The 17,969-nt window shown below is 52.8% G+C and overlaps 1 protein-coding gene across 4 annotated transcripts in view; it reads right to left on the reverse strand.

The window, feature by feature from the left end:
- The window catches only part of Kiaa0232 (KIAA0232 ortholog), a 63,346-nt gene extending 57,793 nt beyond the window's left edge, over positions 1 to 5,553 (reverse strand). For all 4 annotated transcript variants that reach the window (XM_070021797.1, XM_070021795.1, XM_070021794.1 and 1 more), the window contains exon 1: positions 5,439 to 5,553. The gene's annotated coding sequence lies outside the window, so the exon portion shown is untranslated. The remainder of the gene's footprint in view (positions 1 to 5,438) is intronic.
- Positions 5,554 to 17,969: the final 12,416 nt, after the last annotated feature.

The raw sequence follows: 17,969 nt of genomic DNA on the forward strand, positions 1-17,969 counted from the left end.
TCAAACCACACGAAGAACAAAAAAAAAAAAAAAAAATCCAGAGGCAGCCACCATACAAATAAATTATAGTTAGAATAAAACAGATTATCAGGCAGACACTGTGTGGGAGAAGAATGATGTGTGCAAGTAGCAGCTTTTCGGTCACATCTTCAAGATTGTGAAGTGAGGCGTGCACAGGACAGTGCCAGTAAAGGAAGCAATCATGAAAATGGCCAGCAGTCTGGTGACTGACTCTGAAATGCCCACGAGGTTCGTGTGAACTACAGTCCCAGGTGGTAATGCAACTCTCAGCCGTGTTCGGAAGTTCAGAAAGTGAAGCTTAGTTGGAGGAAGTAGGTCCTTAGTGTGCCTGGTCCCTCCCTCTCCCTGTCTCCATCCCTCCCCCCTCGGCTCCCTCTCCCTGTCCTGCCTCCCATGAGGTGAGGAACTCTGCTCCATCACATCTCAGTCATGACCAACTGAAGCATCAGACACCATGAGCCAAAGTCTATCTTCCCTCCCCTCAAGTTGGTGAGCCAAGACACCAGCCCAGGTATTTTTTATGGCGATGAAAGCCTAGCACGTAAGGTAACAAGAACTGCAGCTAATCGTTAAGAGTGAGCCCAGATGAAAATGCCCTTAAGAGTGATTTCCTAACCTTTTCAAATCACATCTCAACCAAGAGATGAAGTCGCTCGTGCACCTAAGGTAACAATCTTTGCACAAGCAAGCCTACAGCCTTACCGAGAGAACTGTCACATCCCTTGGGGGTGACAGATAACTTCTGATGCTTATGCTTACACACTTGGATTGAAAATATGGTAATTTGATGTTCATATTAAGTAATTTGACAAAAGACCAAAGGAGGACCAGAAAGGAGATAAGAGGAGTCTAGTTAGGACTACAGTAACTCTTCCTAAGGGATGGTAATGGCCTTAGGAAGGGCAGGGCAGGGCAGGGCAGGGCAAGGCCGGGCAGGATAGGGAATCAGGCAGAAAAAGAATGAAGTTGGTGCATGGAGGCTGTCCTGGTGAAAACATGCTCATGGAGAAAGGAAGTCTCCAAAGGTTCTCAGCTGAGGTAAGAAGGACAACAAAATATGTATGAAGCAAGACATCTTGTTACCTCATACTTGTACAGGATGTGCAGAACACAGCCTGGCCACCTCAAGTGCCTAACAAAGCAAAACAGGTGGGACAAGACGGTTCTCATTTTTCAGAGTAAAGACAAGGCCAAGAGAGGTTTGACAAGCTTGCCTGCAGTGACCCAGTAGGTAGCAGATGAGCCAAGACACCAGCCCTGGTGCTCTTTTAAAACCAATTAATTTTAGGAGTATAATTTCCACAAAAGAAACGTTTTGGACAAAAAGTGTAACATCTAGCCAGGAGCCGGTGGCTCACACCTGTAATCCTAGCTACTCAGGAGTCTGAGATCTGAGGATCGCAGTTCAAAGCCAGGCAAGGCAGAAAAGTCCGTGAGACTCTTATCTCCAATAAACCACCAGAAAACTGGAAGTGGGCTGTGGCTCAAGTGGTAGAGATCTTGCTTTGAAGAGCTCAGGGACAGTGCCCAGGCCTAGAGTTCAAGCCCCAGAATTGACCAAAAAAAAAAAAAAAAGTAGCATCTGCTGGAGGTGAAATGACACTTTATTTCTAAGGAATATTTTCAAGCTCATGCAGTGGTACAGACCCTGAGTTTGGATGAAGGCAAGGTGATCATCTCACCTTGCACAAACATAACTGCAAAGAAATACACTGAATTGTCACTATCTTCAACACAGTAAAACCACATTTCTAATGCTATGGTACTCTAATGTTTTGTCATTAAAATTCTCTGTATTGTTAATATGTTCTTAAAGTTAATTATAGGCATTGGTCTTGTTTAGAAAACATCTAAGCATTTTCTTATGTTTAAACCCCTGAGCAGTGTGTTGGGGGGTAAAATATGATGTGGGCATTATAGCCAGAGTTGAATAAAAAAAATTATAATACATGATATAGACAATAATAAAAGTGAAAACAAAAAGCTAAGATCTCATAAAGAGTAACTGATTTACAATACATGATATAAACAATAATGAAAGAGAAAACAAAAAGCCAAGATCACATAAGGAGTAATTCATTTATACTACATGATATAGACAATAATGAAAGTGAAAACAAAAAGCTAAGATCATATAAGGAGTAATTCATGTTGACAAGATTTCCAAAGGGCTCTGGAGAGGATACAATACGTGACTAGTAAGAACTTTTTCTTGTGTGTATGCTAGAACTGGAATTTGAACTCAAAGCTTTTTGTTCTCACTCTGCTTTTTCCCTCAACAACTGGTGCTCTACCACTTGGACCATGGTTATGGTTCTAGCTTTTTTTTGGTTAACTGGAGATGTGAGTCTTAAGGATTTGTGTGCCCAGGCTGAGTTTGAATCACAGTTCTCAGATCTCAGACTTCTGAGTAGCTAGGATTCAAACAGCCACAAGCATCTAGACGTGAAGAAGGTGGGAATAAATGGGCATTCCAATCAGAAAAAAAGATTATAAGCAAAGAGAAATCACTTGGCATGTTTAGAGAACCAAGAGTAGTCTTATTTAGATGTACAATGAGGACAAGAGACAAAAAAGGCCAATCACAGAGGTAACAGGAGGCCCCACTAAGAGGAACCCTCAATGTGATCTTGATGTCTGCATTCTAAGCTCCAGACCACAGTATATTTTACAGAAGTTTATGGAGCCAGAAGCTGGTAAGAACGAACTCTGGAAGCCATGCAAAGTGTAGACAGATAGGAAGGGCAGGAGGAGCGTTAAGTCAAGGCCGTAAACTCTAAGCTGTCAGAGGAATCTGAAGTTTAACAACAGCAACATTAATAGAGTACTGACGAAATTATTTCACATCTTCCTTCACTGACCAGCTCGACCATCCTGTGAGACAGGTGTCAACATTCTTCCCATTTCACAGGTGACAAAACTGGCTCAGAGGCCAGTAACTGCTCCAACTCAAATGCAATCAAATGAGAGACGAAGCTCAGGCTCAGTACTTTTCCACACAGTGCAAAATAAATATCAACTTCATTGTTTCTAAAGAGTGCTATGATAAAATAAGGCATAGAACTGCTCAACAGAACCACTAGATAAGTGCTAACAGTTCATTTAATTTTCTTAAATGTTTGCAACTGGTGTAACAAACTATCCTTAAAATAGTTATACATGTCATGTTGTAATGTTAAGACTTCTATTTTTTCTTTAAAGCAAAGGCACAAAAACCTTGTACTACCAATCATCTTTGTATGGAACTAAATACTTAAGAATAGTAACTGGGAGCCAGGAACCAGTAACTCACGCCTATAATCCTAACTACTCAAGAGGCTGAGATCTGAGGATTGCAGTTCAACGTCAACCCGGGCAGGAAAGTCCATGAAGCTCTTATCTCCAATAAACCACCAGAAAACCGGAAGTGGCACTGTGGCTCAAGTGGTAGACCACTAGCCTTGAGCTGAAGAGTTCAGGGACATTGCCCAGGCCCAGAGTTCAAGCCCCATAACTGACCAAAAAAAAAAAAAAAATAGTAACCAGGTGCTGATGGTTCATGCCTGTAATCCTAACTTCTCAGGAGGCTGTGATCTGAGAATTGTGGTTCAAAGCCAACATAGGCAGGAAGGTCCCTGAGACACATCTCCAATTAATCACTAAAAAGACAGTAGAGCTGTGGCTCAAGAGGTAGAGCAATATAGCCTTGAGTAAAAAGATAGGACCAGTGCCCAGGCCCTGAGTTCAAGCCCCAGGACCAGCACACAGTGTTTTCTTTCAATATTTCATTGGTTGCCTCTTTGCCAGTGGGTCATGCCTGTATCCTAGCTAGGCTCAGAAGGCTGAGATCTGAGGATCACAGTTCAAACCCAATTTAGGAAGGAAAGTCCATGAAAACTCTTATCTGTAATTAACGGAAAAAAGCCAGAAGTGGAGCTAACCTGAACAAAAAGCTAAGGGACAGTGGCTAGGCCCTGAGTTCAAGTATTGGCACAGTAAGTAAATAGATAAATAAGTGGCTGAATTAACATTTCCTTGCTGAAAACAGGCCTATATAAAAGACAATACACCAAAAACTGAGTTAATTGTGTGTGTGTGTGTGTGTGTGTGTGTGTGTGTGTGTGTGTGTGTGTGTGTGTGTGTGTGTGTTGTCAGGGATCAAAACCAGGTACTGATAGATGCTCGTCAAGCTACGTCCTCAACCGAAACCACTTTTTAAATTATTAAAAATTCATTATTGAGCAAGTGCAGCAATTGAATCTAGGATATGGGAAGCGTTTGTGGCAAGGAGCTTCTGTCTGAGTTGGAAGGCTGAATTTTGGATCCCTAGACCTATTTAAGAATGGTTCAGTCCAAAATAACTGATGGGCGAATGTGACCTTCAGGATGCAGGGTGACATATTTTTTCTCTCCCTTTAAATCTGAAGTCTATGAAATGCTGGACAGAATGTTCAGGAGCCGAGGTTACACTGCAGGGCCCAAATCTGGCAAGCGTGGGGGTGCCCACTCCACGGTCACCTGTTATCAAGCCGCCTGCCACCTCCTCCCCACCAACCCTCGACCTCCCATGTTGAAGCAAGAGAGACATGAACCCCATTTAGACATGAATCCGTGTGGAAGCTGGGTACATTCTCACCAGGGACCCCGTTAAGCTACGTGACGGCGGAGGGCGGCGCGTCGCCCTCCCCACTTGGTCTCCATCCTAGGCTTTCCCCAGCCGGCCCGGGGAGGCCGCGACCCCGAGAGCGCCCCGCCGGGCTGGGGGCTCCGCGCCGGGGGCTCGTCGCGCCGGGTCAGCTGCGCACCGCGCCGCCAGCTCGGTTCCCAGGCGCCACGAAGCCCGCGCGCCGCCCCCTCCCCGCGCCCGTCCGCGCAGCCGGGGCAGCCGCGGGGAAGGCTCCGCCGAGGGGCCGGGCGGCGGCGGCGCGCGGGCCGGCGCCGGTGACTCGGCGGCCCGTCCCTCCGGCCTCCGGCCTAACCTTCGCCAAACCCTGCGCCGCGCCCGGCCCCGCCCGGCCGCCCCCCGCGCCATAGGCCGGCGCGCCCGCCACTCAGCCGCCCTCCGCGGCCCCCGCCCCGCCCCGCCCGCCCTCCGCGGGCCCCGCAAGGACAATGCTGCGGGGCGGCCCGGGGCGCCGGGGCTCCCCGCGGGCCTCGCGTCCGGCGCGCGGGCCTCGGGGCCCGAGGCGGCCGCGGCCGGCAGCGGCGCGCGGGAGGCCGGGCGTGCGCACTCCCCGCCGCCCCGCGGCCCGGCCGCCGGCGGGGGTCCCGGCCCGAGCCCGCCGCGCGCCCCGCGCCCCGCCCGGCCCCGCGGCGCCAGCGGCCCGGCCTCCCTCAGGCCTCCGGGAGCCCCGCGCGCCGCCCGCCGCCTCTCCCCGCCCGGGCCCGTCCCTGCGCCCACCGTGCCGGGCCGCCGCCCACCGCCCCTCGCTCCGTACCTGCCGAGGCGGCCGGGGCGCGCGGCCGGCGGGCGCCTCTCCTCGCGCTCCGAGGGCTGCGGGCGGCTGCCGAGCGCCGGGCGGCCCTGGCCTGCGCCTTACGTAAAGCGGCGGCGGCGGCGGCGGCGGCGGCGGCGGCCCCGGCGCCACACGGCGGAGGGCGGGAGGCGGTGCGCCGCGGCCGCTCCGTTACCTGGCAACGGCCTCAGCGCTCCGCCAACCAGCGACGCGCTCCGTATCCTTCCGCCCCGGCGCCGGGATTACATCAGCGCTCCTGGGCCCCGCCCTCCGGCCTGGCTGCGGGCGGGAGGGCGGGGCGGGGCGGAGGCGGGGCGGGCCTCGAGTGGGAGTCCCGGGTCGGTGACCCGAGGTCCCCCAGGCCAAGCTCGCGGCCAGGTGGGGGCGCCGGGGCCGCTCCGAGGTTAGAGGGCTGGGCTGCCGAGCAGGCCGCCCCTGCGGGGGTCGCGTGTGGGCCTCCCCCCCTCCAAAGCTGCCTGCAGCCCCCCTGTGGGGTCCCCGGGGAGCCCCTGCGGCCTGGCCTGGCGGTGACTGGCTCCTCCACCTGCCGCGCCCCCTCCCGAGTCCCGGAATGGCTGGAGTGGGCGGCTTAAGATAAAGACTGATTCCAAAAGAAAAGGAGCACAGAAGCCAAGCTCAAGAAATGCGCATATATAGGTATATATATATATATATATATATATATATATATTTAAGTAGGCCAAAAAAATAAGACATTCTAGAAGATTCGGAAGTGGGAGCCAAAAATGTGCGCTAACCTTTTAATCAAAGTCTCTTCACACCCACTCACCTTCCCTAAACGACTCCTAAGCCTGGTTCTAAAGAGCAAATAATTAGGCATCCGAGAAGGAAGGAGCCTGCGGGACAGAATCTGCCTTCCAAGGAAAAAAGGCAGGCCCAGAGGGGAAGGGACTTCCTGGGGGCATTGCGCATTGTTTCGTTGGTGGAGGGCGACTAGGTGCCAGGCACTGGTGTTCTGCTCAGAAGCCGCGGGCAGAGTTCCTGGGCACAGCTCATAGACCTGGAGAAGCAGAGGTTGGACGTGGGAGACTTAATCCAATGGAGGTTGGCTGGACACCGCACACTGGAGGAGGCCCAGGCACCGTCATGGATACCGTATCAGTTATAATTGTCATATAGTGACTTTGCTCTTCACAAGAATCCTGGGGTTGATACTTAAGGCACAAAGAAAAAGAATTTTAAAGTATTTTCCCAAAGCCTGGCTGCCTGTGGTTCCCTAAAAGGAAGGCATGGGCAGCCCTCCAGTAGGAAGAGGCAGGAGCGCAGCCTAGGCTTTTCCCCATTTCACTCCCTCAACCTTTTCTGCTGAACAAATCTCATTATAAACCATTGAGTCAACATCTGGGCACTTGTTATACGCCTGGCTCTGGACCAGGCAGGGGTGGGGTGGGGTCCCTGAGCTCCTGGAGAACAAGCTCCAGGAAATGCAAAGGGTGGAAAGGGCCTGGGAAAACCAGGGTTGCCTGGGAACAGGAGAGGAGAGGGAAAGAAGACTTCAGGATCAGATTCGCAGGTGCGCCCGCCTGGCTACACACTTGGAAATGTCTCCCCCTAAATATGGGAGAGTTACAAAAGGCAGTGGACTCCAGACTTTTGCCGCATAACATTTCTGGCATATTTTTTATGAAAAGGTTGCTGTCAGCAAGTTTAAGTTTTGTTCTGTGTATACGTATGTGTATGTGCATACGCATGCCCTGGGGCTTGAACTCAGGGCCTAGGCAATATTCTTGAGCTTTTTCTCTCAAGGTTAGTAGTTCTCTACCACTTTGAGGCACAACTCCACTTCCAGGTTTTTGGTTGTTAATTGGAGAAAAGAGTCTCACAGATGTTCCTACCCAGCTGGCTTTGAACCATGATCCTCAGATCTCAGCCACCTGAGTAGCTAGGGTGACAGGTATGAACCACTGGTGTCCTACTAAGTCAAAGTTTTCAATAGTAATATATCTCAGATGTTCTGCAAGAAAAGAAAACAGTTGACAACTTTATAGCCCAACTACTTAACTGCCTTTATTCTTAACATTTTATAGCAAGCCATTTTTTACAAATAACAAACGAGAGCAACCTGAGAACTTCCTGGAGGAAGAGGCAGTCATACTCAATAGGAATGAATCCGGGATTAGTAGGGTTGGAAGAGGAGAGAGAATGTCTTTGTTACAAAAACAAAAACAAACCAAAAAAAATCTATTCTTGGTTTCCTAAACAAAATAGCTGCCTGCAGTTCTGCTTTTCCTGGAAGTCCACTGACTGTGGCCTCTGAGCCTTTTATCTTCACAGACCAATCTCCTTCCTGACCTTTGCCCAGCAGACACCTTGTTCAAGGCTCAACCACAGTGCCACCTACATCTTCCCTAGTGTTCAGTTTGGAGTAGCCAACCTTCCCCGGATGCCACCTCCCTGCTTGCTTGCTCACAGCTCTTTATCAGCATCTGAAAGTAACTAGCTGGTACATCTCGTCCAAGATGCACAATTGCATCACAGGACAGCCAGCATCTCGTCCATGGAGTTCTTGTCTGTACAGCCCAGGGCCCACTGCTGCTAGTAACTGCGTGACTACAGGTAGTCTGTCTTTTTCTTTTCTTTCTTTCTGTATCTGTTTTCCTTCCTCCTTGCCTTGTGGGGGTTTTTTCTCTTTCCTTTCTTCTTTCTTTCTCTTCCTCTTTCCCTCTCTCCTTCCTTCTTTTCTTCCTTTTTTCTCTTTTTCACATTCTTTCTTTCTCTTCCCCCCCCAATCTCTCTCTGTTTCTTTCTTCCTTTCTTTTTCCCTTGCTTTCTTTCTGGGTTTGAACTCAAGGCTTTGTGCATGCTAGGCAAGTGCTCTACCACTTGATCTATGTCCCAGCCCTTAACTGAGCCATCTTCTGCCATACAGTCTGAGTCAGTACTGGGAGAAAAACAATCCTGCCTTTTTTTTTTTTTTTTTCTGACCCAGGGGCTTGAACTCAGGGTTTGGGTTCTGTCTCATGCCTCTTTGTACTCAAGGCTAGCACTTTACCACCTGAGCCACAGCACCACTTGCAGCTGTTTCTGAGTGGTTTATTGGAGATAAAGAGTCTTACAGACTTTTCTGCCCAGGCTAGCTTTGAACCGTGATTCTCAGAACTCAACCTCCTGAGTAGCTAGCAACCCCGCCTCTCTGACCACTTGGGAACAGGATTATCACACATGGCACCTGTGCCCCAGGTACAGCTCAGCTGAGTTAAACTCTGGATGCCAGGAGCTCTGGAGCTGGAGCTGAGCTTCCCCTGGGAATGCCAAGGGGGCCAGAGGGCTCTGGTTAAAGCAAAGCTGCCCAGGCGGAGGACTCTCTCTCTCTCTTCAGCCTTGTCTACAAAAGAATCCCTCTTGGTTCCATCCTGTGTGTCTGAGCATTCATTTCAGTTCTCTTTAACCCCTGCCCAGCAGTACAGCAGTGGCTGTGGGAGTCGTGTGGTGTGTGTGCCGGCTGGGAGTCTGGGACTCGTAGGATGTGCCCCAAGGCAGGGTCTGTGGTGTGTGCCGAGTGGGCCGCAGGCCGGGTGGGCGTCTCGGTGAGGCTCAGGGCTCCATTTCTCCAGCCATACAGTGGTGTTGAGAAGGCGGGGTCAGACCTCCCAGGCTCGGGGATGCTAGGCACAGAATTTTCCTTCCTGTCCTCTGTTTTCCCTTTTGTACAGCAAAGGACTTGGGCAGGAAGATGTCAGGAAGATGTCCTTCCATTTCTCTGAATGCTGGCAACAGAATTTCAATTAGCTGACACCTTCCTAAGAGAGTGCGGACCAAAGCTCTCTTGTCACCAGACACGCACCCTGCCAGCTCTTCTTTCCCACCCCGACTGCCCTCCAGGGCTCTCCTCACCCCGTCTGACACCCGCAGCAGCCGCAGGCTGATGGATGGCCCTGCGGAGGTCAGCCAGGCTCTCCTGGGCCACACAACCGAGGGACAGTGCCAGGATGTCATTCTCACCCTGTCCTTGTACCAGGTTGCAGCTTCTCATCCGGCGTGACACCCAGAGAAAAGCCTCAAGCAAAGGCCTTGCTGCCACCTCCCAATGCCCCTTCCTGCATTTAGTTAGGCACTAACCTGATGCTCATCTCCAGTCAGATGCCACGTCCCCGTCGCCCACCTGCGCCCCCGCAGCCCTTCCCTCTTCACTTCCTCCGGCCTGTCCCTCCTCACAGCCCCCTCGGGAGCCCTACGTTTCTGTTGGGGTGGCAGACTCCATTTCAAGGCCTGACGAATGGAGGCTAGGCCTCTGAGAATGACCCCGGGCCCCTGACCTTCGTGAGCCTGCAGTTTCCTACTCTATGAGCTCACGGAGGGGTGATGGTTCATCTGCTCCTCTGTGAGTTGGGTGTGGGGCCTGACCAAATCCGGTGTGGTGTCCTGGGCAGCTTCAAGGTTGCCACACACTTGCCTCGTCTGGTCTTCATTCTTCCAAACTTGTCCCAGACACGGACGGCTCGGTCTCACTCTACACCTTCACCCCAGTCCATAAAACACTCAGCTTTGTGCCAGCACTGCCCTACCCAGAGGTCGGGTGGCATGGGACAGTGGCACAGGGTTTATGCACAAGGCCGGACACCAAGTTGAAGTAAGCTCCACCGTGTCCAGCTTGCTGGCCTGGGTCCACTAGTCTCCTCATCTGTAAAATGAGCACGATAATAGAATTCATGTGCTGGGCACCGGTGGCTTACCCTGTCATCCTAGCTACTCAGGGGGCTGAGATCTGAGGATCGAGGTTCAGAGCCAGCTGGGGCAGGAAAGTCCGTGAGACTCTTTTTTTTTTGGGGGGGGTCCAGTCATGGGGCCTTAACTCTGGGCCTGGGCGGTGTCCCTCAGCTCTTCAGCTCAAGGCTAGTGCTCTACCACTTGAGCCACAGCGCCACTTCCGGCTTTTTTCTTTTTGCTTATGTGGTGCTGAGGAATCGAACCCAGGGCCTTGAGCATGCAAGGCAAGCGCTCTACCACTAAGCCACCTCCCTAGCCCCTCCGTGAGACTCTTATCTCCAATGAACCACCAGAAAACCAGAAGTGGCGCTGTGGCTCAAGCCGTAGAGCGCTCACCTTGAGCTGAAGAGCGTAGGGACAGCGCCCAGGCCCTGAGTTCAAGCCCTACGACCGACAAAAAAATAGAGTTTGTGTTTGAGGGTTCGTGGAGGGTAAGAAGATCCAGAGCAGTGCCAGGGCCCGCCTCAGAAAACCCCCAACACTGTGCACAATGGCAGACGGCCGTCCCAAGCCCCGTTCTCAGCCCTGCCCCTGCTGTCCTCCGCCACCCCCGTCTGCACAGCACCACGCCTCCCTGTCTCCCACCCCTGTTTGCTCCAAGGCCCAGACTGGTCTCCTGGCCATCCCCCCCGCCCCCCAGCTTCATGTGGGCTGGGTCTCTCACGCTCCGGGCTCAGCACTGCTTCTGGGTTTGACAGCGCCCCTCTCTCGGTGGCTCCCGCTGGAGTCCCAGCACCACCCTGTTGCGTCTGTTTCAGAAATGACCTTGGACTAGGCTCTGAGGTCAGGCCAACCTAGGTGGGAGTTCAGTGCTGCCACTTGTCCCCTTGAAAACTGTCACCCCTGCCCCTGGCTGGCTGGCTTCCGGAGCTGTGAGTGCAAGCGCGAGCGTGCCCTCCACGAGTAAACAGTGAGCACCCATCTGTTTCTCTCTCTCCACGTACACACACACACTCCCCTTTTTTCTCTGTCTCTCTCTCTGTCTCTCATTATATTTCTCTCTCTTCCTCGATCCCACTCTCTCTTTTGAGACAGCATCTCATGATGCTACCCAGGCTGGCTTTGAATTTCTGGACTCAAATAATCCACCCAACCTCCTGAGAAGCTGGGACTGCCACACGTGGTTTGAGCACTAATGCCTTGATGCCTATGTTCAGTATATGAATGTCCAACCTCTGCTTGGGAACCCTGTTCCCCTTGCGAACCCTAGTAGACACAGAACCTGACAGCTGGACCCTGACCGCACCTCTCTCCTGGTGACATGTGCATCATCTTTAATAGCTACCTGAAGCCGTTCACAAGGCTTCTTCTGCACTGGTTTGATCTTCAAACCCAGGGGAACCCTGAATCTGGGTCACCAGCCTGCAGAGGCATTGGAAATGATTTGCAATCCACGTGCCAGCCCACGAGCACAGGGTGCGGCCTGCCGACAGCCAGGCTGCGCAGAGCAGCGCCGCACAGGTGCCCCGAGGTCTGGAGTGGGGAGCTAAAAGGTCACCCTCCCATCACCACGGAGAGCTGCCCCGCAGCAACCCGGGATGGCCCTGGGGGAGAAGCGGACCCCAGCACTGGGAAAGCTGGGGTCTCCCAGGCCCCCTGTTGCTGACCTTCACGTTGGGGGCAGACAAGAGACCAAGTTTCCAAAAACTTCCTTCTAGCACAGAACTTCCTTCTAGCGCGTGGCGGGACCTGGGGCCAGGCCTAGCAGGCCGGGACCACGGCTCCCAGCCCTTCCATCCCTCCACAGGACACACAGGCATGGCTCACATCTTTGTCCCTTGAGCAGTCCTGAGCCAGCACCAGTCCATTGCTGGGTCCCTGATGACCCAGACTCAGACGCTGTGAGGACTATACTCATGCCAGTGATATTTGCACAAGAAAGCCGCGTGCATTCTGAGGTTGGGTGACAACTCACTTTCTGTGAGACACAACTCAACCCACACCACCTATGGTGCTGCTGGCCATTCCTATTGCTCCTTCTATCTCAAGCCTTCCAAGAAGAGAGGGGTGATTATCATCATCCTCACTGTCAAGATTGGGAAACAAGGGCTGAGCGAATTGATTTCCACAAAGTCACACACAGTTCAGCTAGAACTCACAGTAACCTCCAAATCTACTTTCTTTCTCCTCCATCCTTCCATCCACTCATTCAACAAACCTTGCCAAGCAGTGTGACAGATGCTGGCTAGACCCTCGGTAGATAGTCACTCTCTCCCTCCCTCTCTCCCTTTCTTCCTCTTTCTCTCCTCTCCTTCCTCCCTTTCCCCCTTCCCTCCTTCCTTCCTTCCTTTCTTCCTTCCTTCCTTTTTTTCTTTTCTCTGGTGTCAGTACTCAGGCCTGAACTCAGGAGGGTATATTTTTGTGTGTGTCTGCCAGCCCTAGGGTTTCAATTTAGGGTACCATCCTATTTGCTCAAGGCTTTCACTTAACCACTTGAACCACATCTCCACTTCCAGCTTTTTAGTGATTTATTAGAGATAAAGAGTCTCACAGACTTTCCTGCCTGGGCTGGCTTTGAACTGTGAGCCTCAGGTCTCAGGTTCCTGAGTTGTTAGGATGACAGGCGTGAGCCACCGCCAGGACCTGGCAGGACCTTGTACTCTTGCTTAGCTTTTTTTTTTTTGGTCATGGGGCTTGAACTCTGGGCCTGAACTCAGCTCTTCAGCTCAAGGCTAGCACTCTACCGCTTGAGCTATAGCGCCACTTCTGGTTTTCTGGTAGTTTGTTGGATATAAGAGTTTCACGGACTTTCCTGCCTGGGCTGTCTTTGAACCACGATCCTCAGATCTCAGCCTCCTACGTAGTTAGTACAGGCATGAGCCGCCAGCACCCGGCTTCTTGCTTAGCTTTTCTTTGTGCAAGGCTAGAGCTCTACGACATGAGCTACATCTCTACTTCTGGCTTTTTGGTGGTTCACTGGAGAGAAGAATCTCACGGACTTTCCTGCCTGGGCTGGCTTTGAACTGTGATCCTCAGGTCTCAGGCTCCTGAGTAGCTAGGATGACAGGTGAGAGCTGCCTTCACCCCTCAAGAGCTTCTATAATTTCATCTCAACTGACCACCCAGATGTCCTTCTGTCCTTTAGGGATGAAGACACTGAGGCTCAGAGACCTGCAGTCACTGGGCCCATAGAACCCAGAGCCTTCTTCTCCCCTTCTGCTGCTCCTTCCACTTTAAGCAGCCACAGAGGAACAGATGTCGGGGCCACTTGACTATCTGTGAGTTCCTGGGACACCTGGTGTGACCTGGACACGGTGACCTCCAGTGACCCCTCAGCTCTGCGAGTTCCAGATGATAGGGTTGAAGCCACATCCTAGGCAGGGAGGGTGGTGGTTACACAGAATGCCAAGTATTTACAGCCCCATTTGGGCTGTAAAGAATTGCTACTAAAGCCAGTGACGCTGTGGCGTGACATAGGGGAAATGGGAATAATTGACATTTATTAAAACTGATATCATGTTTATGTCTGCATGCCATCATTATTTCCTAATGTGTGACAATGCTGATGTGTCTTTTCCAGGAAGCTAGAATCTTCTAGAAAGAAATGACTTCCAGGGAAGAGAACTTCAGGTGAAATAGCTGGAAAAAGAGTCTGCCCCAGCCAGCCCTCAGCCAAAGAGAACAGAGTTCACTTCCTAGAACCTTTGGTTCCCACATGCAAAAGTTGAACCATGGCACCAGTGGCTCGCCCCTGTGATCCGAGCTACTCAGGAAGCTGAGGTCTGAGAATCACAATTTGAAGCCAGACCAGGCAAGAAAGTCCACAAGATTCTTGTTTCCAATTAGCCACCAGAAAGCTGGGAAGTGGACCAGTGGAAGAGCACCAGCTGTGAGCGACCACGCTCAGGGACCCGGCTTGGCCTGTGCTGCTTGCACCTCGCTCGTGCTGACCACAGCGCCCACGTGGGGAAGCCTGGCCACTGCGTCGTCCCCGGTCCCCGGAGGTGAGAGCGCTGAAGCATCCACGCCAGGGTCTGGGAAGGGAAGACCAGGACTGAAGTTGCTTCTGCTGGCTGAGAGCACAGAGACAAACCAGCAACAATGCCACCCATCCAGAACGGCTCCAAACGCGCCAATGCCACACAGCTTTAAAAACATGCTAGAAGAACACATTCTGTCTCATCAGCAGGATCAAAACACCGCCACACAGTATCCACAGGGAATTCACTGAATTGAAGGCCAAAATACACAGACACCCCGGTCTCCTCTCGGCGTGGTGTGGAAGCCACGGCTGGCAGAGACACCGTGACCTTGCTTAGGAGAGCAATGGTCACGCCCATTCGTGGTTGGATTTACAGCATCACAAGGGACTATTGGAATTTCTGCCTGAAAACCACCGGCCCCGGCTGCGTGCACGGCTGGCTGGCTGGCTGGCTGGCTCCCAGCCTGCTACTGCCCCCAGCTGCGAGGTAAAGATGCCCCGCAGAGACACCCCCCCCCAAGGGGCCACTCCCAGATTTCAGCCACCTTCTAGGCAGCGTCAGTGTTGGCAGGGACAACTATCAGGCTGTGCTGGGCTTGGAGAAAGCAAGCAACTGGTACTTTGTATCCAGGAAACAAACAAAACAGAAGGAAACAAACCTCAGGGTGACAGCAAAGCGGGTATTTTCTAGTGATTCTTACTGAGGCACCAGGAAAGGTAGCAAAGATGTGGAATGAACTCTCGTGGTGCGAGCACCTACTATGCGCCAGGGTGTTTTCACCCACTGACTCTCTGAGGCCCTCACCCCTGGTCAGAAAACCAAGGAAACCGACTCTGAAAGAAACTAGGGAGTCACCCAAGACAGCAGCTGAGGCATGATTTGAACCCAGAGCAGTCTGCTAAAAAATGGACCTGTCAAAACCTTGGGAGCAGAAAGGCCCTGCTGAGAACTGTGTTGTGGCAGATGGAGGAGAGCTCGGAGGCCAGGGCCCAGGTTGGTGGTAGCTCAGGCTTCTCGAAGCTGACAATAAAACAAGTACTCACTGCCAATGGTTTATCACGAAGGAGGGGCCTGCAGAGTGATGGCTTGTGAGGACCAACTCATCCTAAACCCAGAGTCAGCGATGTGGAGAACTCACAGGGCAAGAGGGGTTCCTGGGGGGATCGAGGCTATGGGTCTGGAGACGGTGAGATGGTGTCACCACCAGCCCCTGTTGTCCTCACAGACCTCCCCTGTCCATTTGCCCAGCCCAGCCTGAGTCCTGCCCCAGGGGTCACTGGACCTCCAGGTTCAGCCAAGGCCAGCTCTTCTCTCCATGGCCCCTGGGATGTCCCCTCGCCTTGGCCTAACTAGTTTGCCCTGAGGTGACCTCTTCTCGTGGGGCTCCCAGGCAGGTGACGGGCCTCTCCTGTACACTGAAGGCAGCTAGGTAGTGTCCCATCCCACCCTTGGGTCTGCCCGGAGCATCCGCACCACCCTGGCCTGCCGGCCGCGGGCGCCTTCCGGTGGGAGGGGCGGGAGCCTGGCTCTGCCTCCGGTGCCCAGCCTAGGCCAGGCACCCAGGGTGGCCAGGGGAGTCATGGGAAAGGCACGCACCACTGCCCACGGCCCAGCCATGGGCCCCTGGGTCCAGGCTATTTTTATTTCTTCCCCTGCAGAGCTGAGGCCCTGAGGCAGGTTCTCCGCGGGGTGGACAGAGGACACTCGCTGGGGGCGGTGGGAGTGGTCCTGCGGCACCTCCACACCGGGCCAGCAGCTGAAGCCGTTGGGGACGCCTCCCGCCCCGCCTGGCTGTTGCTGCGTGGCTGGGAGCAAGCATCACCTTTCTGTCTCCTGCTCTGTCACATGGGTGCGGTGGAGCTCTCACAATCATAAGTTGGGGAGCTGGGAAGGGGGTCAGTGGTAAAGCGCTTCCCTGGGTTCCATTCCTCAGTACCACATACACAGAAAAAGCAGGCAGTGGCTCTGTGGCTCAAAGGGGTAGAGTGCTAGCCTTGAGCAAAAGAAGCTCAGGGACAGGGCTGGGAAGGTGGCTCAGTGGTAGAGCGCTTGCCTTGCATGCATGAGGCCCTGGGTTCCATTCCTCAGCACCACATAAGCAGAAAAAGCCGGAAGTGGCGCTGTGGCTCAAGGGGTAGAACTCTCACCTTGAGCTGAAGAGCTGAAGGACAGTGTCCAGCTTCTGAGCTCAAATCCCAGGAGTGGCAAAAACAAAAACAAAAACTCAGACTTGTCTCTGACACGTACTGCTTGTGTGACCTTGGGCAGGGCAGGGATGAGAATGATTGTCTCGTCCTTCCCACAGGGAGTGAGACCAAACGCAATCAGCCATTCTCCTTGAGGGGGGGGAGGGGTTACGAGACACCTGACCCCCCCCCCCCGCCCCGCTGCTGGGGTCCCCAGCTTCCCCGCTTCCTTGAGATTCACTCATGAGAAGCATTTGAGAAGCATTTCACAGAAAGGGGATCTTATAGGTAAGGCCCAAGCAGGGAGAGCTAGAAAAAGGAACACTTCCTGTTCTCCTCTCAGGAAATGGGAGTTCAAGACTCAAAATGGCAGCTGCTGTCTATCTGCTGCCTCAATTCTGAGACTCCAGAGAGTTTAGTTATCTAGAAACTTCTAATCCTTTGACAATGGTTTGGGGTGGGTAAGATGGGTGAGGCTTATCCCAAACACAGGTGGTTTGTCCTTTCAGTCTTTCTGTCTCCTCCCACTCGGGTAGAGCTCCAAGATCTTTACCGTTTCCTGGAAGAGAGCTTTAGCTAGTCCCTCCTCCCCCTCCCCCTCCCCCTCCCCCTCCCCCTCCCCCCTCCCCCTCCCCCCCTCCTCCTGTGCTGGTACTGGAGCTTTGAACTCAAGGGTGCTGTCTCTGAGTTTTTATGCTGAAGGTAGTGCTCTACCACTTGAGCCACAGCTCCACTTTCAGCTTATTGGGTGGTTAATTGGAGAGAAGCAGCTCACAGTCTTTCCTGCCCTGGCTGGCTTTGAACTGTGACCCTCAGATCTCAGTCTCCTGAGTAGCCAGGATTACAGGCATGAGCCACCGGTGCTGGACCCTCTCCTACATCTCTTAATCTTGCAATTTGACATTTAAAAAGTTCCTGTGGGGGCTGGAAAGGTGGCTCAGTGGTAGAGCGCTTGCCTAGCATGCATGAGGCCCTGGGTTCGATTCCTCAGCACCATATAAGCAAAATGAAAAAAGCCAGAAGTGGCGCTATGAGCTATAGCTATGAGCTATAGCCTTGAGCTGAAGAGCTGAGGGACAGCGCCCAGGCCCAGAGTTCAGGCCCCACGACCGGACCCAAAAAAAGAAAAGGTTAAAAAAAAAAAAAGTTCCTGTGGGTCTGTCCCTTGCCTTCAAGTCCTGACTCCAGCACTAGCTGCAGTGAGGAAATCAGTAATTTATTTCATGTACATAAAGAGCAGTGGTTAATGTAGTGGGGAAACTGAGTCACAGCCATCCCTGTGCTTGGCCAAGCTAGGGGTGGTTGGTTTCACAGACGCCCTGAAGCCCAGCCAGGAGAGGCGGGGGCTGTCCACCCAGCCCCAGGGCCTAGCTGAGGTAGGCCAGCCTTGGAATAGGAAATACCCGGCTCATGGGCACAGCCCGGAGGGCCCTGGCTTGGGGAATATGAAGATCCACTGTGTTGTTTAGGCCCTGGTGAACTCTGCTCCTGGTGCTGTGTTTATGTGTAATGCTCTGCTCATGGCGCTGGGAATGTGGCTCCGTGGTAGCTTGGTCTTCAACATGTGACTTTTGTCTTTAAAAGCTTGCTGCAAACTCTGTTCGGGGCTGCAGGTCTTCATTAGCTGTCTGAGACGGCTAGCTCTCAAGTACAGACTAGAAAATTCGGCCTCTCAA

This window comes from Dipodomys merriami, unplaced genomic scaffold (genome assembly GCF_024711535.1).
Source record: "Dipodomys merriami isolate MVZ:Mamm:240054 unplaced genomic scaffold, mDipMer1.0.p SCAF_143, whole genome shotgun sequence".
Taxonomy (NCBI): Eukaryota; Metazoa; Chordata; class Mammalia; order Rodentia; family Heteromyidae; genus Dipodomys; species Dipodomys merriami.